Below are 3,914 nucleotides of genomic sequence, written 5' to 3'. Positions count from 1 at the left end.
TTCAGTATTTCCACTATCACTACCATCACTCCCTCCACTAGAAGCATCACCCTTCAAGAATTTCTAACAAATCTTCTAGTACTGTGTGAGCCGAATTAAACCTATAAACTACCTCCTCAATACCAGCTCCTTCTTGTGCAGTTCCCAAGTACACATTACTTATCAACTCTGACAGGCTTGATTCTTCGATACTATACTTCCATATCTGCAGTTCTGGAATATCCTCTTCGCTAGCAACATCAAACATAGATGTAAGTTTCTTCAGGGTCCTCTTGAATCTTACTACAGAACCACCGTCTACTGCTGAGCTGTCGAAAGTCCAGGACATGAGTATATCACTGACTTCGGTTATGAAGCTTTGCAAACCTTCTTCTCCATCTGATCCATCTCCACTTGATGAATCTACAACATCTCCATTTCCATCTGATGATTCTGCACCATTTCCTCCAGCCGATCCATCTCCACTATCTTCACCGAACCAAAGTTGAGTTTCATTCTCAAATGCAACCAGAATGTTTAGTGCATCTTGAGCTGCAAAGACATTTGTGATGGTCCTTCCATAGCCTTCCATCACGCTACTTTCATTACTGATAGTCACTTGAACAGATTCTACAAAACTACGAAGATTCTCAACTTCTGTTACATTGACAGACAACCCATTGGTTTGCGCCTCTTGGATGGCAATCAAGGACATTCCAATGCCAGTGAAAAGGTTCATATCCATAGATCCCATATCGGAACCAATAGCAGTGAGAGCAGCACGAATGCTTGTTAATGACGTTTTGTTCATTTCCTCGCCACTTCCTCCAGCATTAATCAGTCCTGTTAGATCACTAGTTACTGATGGTAGTAGACTGTCCATAGCACTAAGGAAGTAGTACTGCTGATAGGCAGAATTTTGTTCTGATTCAGCCTTAAATATATCGATATTGAACTCTTTTTCCATCATACTGTCAAAGAATAATTGATGAGAAGATAGGAAACCTTGCGTTGTAAGCAGCATAGTGTCTGTCTGATCAATAAGCTCCATCAACATAGTGACATCTGCACCAGCATTGCCATCCGCCATAGCACTGAATTGGTACACCAAACTCTTTAAGGAAACAACATCCTTTTGAGAGATAAAAGCTGAACCCATTACGAAAGTTTTAAAGATTGTAACCATAGAATCAACAAGGCTCTGAGCTTCAGCAGAAACACCCACACTGACTGCTAATTTTATCAGGGTGGACATGGTGGCTATATCTTCAATAATGGAATACATAAACTTATTTTGAACTGCTGTCCCATACCCACGTACAAGTTGGCTCACTTGGGCAGATGTTTCAGATAGTTCAGAAATCAAGCCAGGTATGTCTTCGAGTTCACCTCCCATTGTTGCAGAGATACTGCTCAGTGTTTCACTGGCAGCAACAAGCTTTTCCACGTCCCCTTCTGGCAACACAAGTCCATCTGCAAATAAGTTCCCTGATGCTGTTTGAATATCCGCAATTACTGCATTAACATCTACATCTTCTCCAGCATCACCTCCATTTCCATCACCAACAGATCCAGTATCGCTTCCATCTCCTCCCTCACTATTGCCATTATTTTCACTATCCCCTTCCCCAACCTCAGCACTACCATCCTCACTAGGAATGGTTATGAAGCTCGTCAGACTGCTGATAATGCTTGTCATTGCACCATTTACTGGTGTAATTTTAGCTAAGGATTCCATGTACTGGGTGTTTAAGGTTGAAATCGACATGGCTTCGTTGAGATCATTCATCATGGTATAAACCTCGAACAGTTTCTCGATACCAGTACCTGCACTTTCAGGCAAGGTTACGGTGTTGAAATTGATTCCCTCTAGCTGTGTCTTCAGGTCAAGTGGGAGAGTGGATAAGTCAGAGGCAAATGTAACTAAGATATCGAAGGCCATTGAGATCTGGTCATTACTTTCATATGTCACTACACTGCCCATGCTCATTGTGAGTGTTTTTAAGTCATTTGTGGCAGCCTCAATAATACTTGCTGATCCTTCTAAAATCTGAGATGTTCTCATGGAATAATATTCTTGAGTTGTATAGAAAGCAAAATTACTTGTTGATCTTGAAAAGATTGCCAAATTCTCTTCAAGCATTGAAAGGGATGCTATGTTTCCATTATATTTTTTAATTGCCATTTGTAGCTTAGGTGCTGCTGCTGCCAACTTTCGAACTAACCCTCTCGATAATGAGAATGCACTGGTTGACATAGAACTCACCATCATACTCACTTCCTGGACCTCTAATACAGCAGTAAAAGTGCTGCTTTCCTCACTCATTCCGCCAAATGGCATGACTCCCATCATGGCTAAAGCAGCTTCTCCACCTCTTGTGAAAATGGTAGATTGCCTAGTTGATGCTAATGATTTAGTTATGTCTCCCAAAATCTGTAAAACTTCCTTGTAGTTTTTAACCGAAGAGCCTGCTTCTACTCCCTGCATGACGTTCATGAAGGATTGTACTGTCTCTTGCACGGATGCCATATCAATACTGACAGGGTCAGCTGAAACGTCTTGTAGGAGTGTTAACATGGCATCCACTTGCTCTAGCTCTACTTCATTTCCATTTTCATCAAGTTCCACAATACCCTCAGCAAATGACTGTAGCTGACCACAGTACATGAGAACACCATCAATAACAGCATCTTCCTCATCTTCCATTTCCTCCCTAGTTATCCTATCTGTCATTGTCACAATGGATTGTGTAGCAACCTCCATCTCAACACTTAACTCTTCAAGTTCAGGTAGTGGAGCAAAATCTTTCAAGGCAGCTGCCAGGCTAGGAAGCTCACGTAAGAAACCTCTACACATTTCTACTTGGTATTCTTGAATGTTTCCAGAGGTCCATTCTTCTAGGATATTTCTAGAATCTTGTATGATCGTCTTCATTTGCGCCACTGAGGCACTTTCAGGGTCTAGATCAGCAGTTCCTCCTGCTTTGTTTATCTCAGTCATAGCAACACTAAATTCTTCCAGTATTGTCTGGGCTCCTTTAGTGACAAATAATTTTTCTTGTGTCTGTGATTTTTGTAGAGTGCTTCCAACTGCAAATCCTCCAATTACTTTACTTAATGAAATGTCTGAATCTAATACAAAGTATGCAGCAGCTTTTAGATCAGGTACAAATCGAGGGTTTTCCACAAGGTCCGACGTGAATAGAATTTCAGAACTTGACTTAAGCACCTGGAGTGTTTCCTGTGATATTGTAGTACTCATTAAACTAAGTTCAATTAATGCACTTGTGAACAACTTAGCCTGTTCCAACAGGAAGGTGTCCTCTATAGCAGATGATTCATCTGTCACAGTGCCAACAGCATCCATAAAGCTTTGGAACTGAACTTCCATGTTAGCTATGAATGCTGAAGATTCTTGAGTAACAAGTACACTAGCACTTGCACTGGCAGAACTAGAGAGCAGTTCAATAGATTGCTGAAGAGTTTGTCCAGTAGACTCAATAGCTGTGAGAGTGGTATCTATAGCTGCTGTATCCACCACAACACCCTCTGTTTCACTAAGCAGACGCAGTTCCTCAATAACAGCACCACAAGCCATTAGAGTACTGTACTGAAGATTGTTTATGTTAGTATTAGCATCCTGCAGTATTATGTTTACTCTGCTTATGACCGCCTCACTTGAAATACCTGAATCCCCAGTGCTCGTACCATCTGAGCTGTCTGACCCATCTCCGCCATCACCACCTGAGCTATCTGACCCACCACCATCACTACCTGAACTCCCAGAACCACCTCCATTCTTTAGGGCTTCGAGCTCTTTCATTACATCTCCCATGAGCTGATCTAACTGTGAACTTATAAATGCTTGTTGTGAAATTTTCAAAGTACTTTCTGGGATAATGACATCTGAGAACAATGACAACCCAAATGATGAC

This window comes from Penaeus monodon, chromosome 28, assembly GCF_015228065.2.
Source record: "Penaeus monodon isolate SGIC_2016 chromosome 28, NSTDA_Pmon_1, whole genome shotgun sequence".
NCBI classification, from domain to species: Eukaryota; Metazoa; Arthropoda; class Malacostraca; order Decapoda; family Penaeidae; genus Penaeus; species Penaeus monodon.
The sequence above is the reverse complement of the archived record's forward strand: the minus strand, read 5'-3'. Positions refer to the sequence as shown.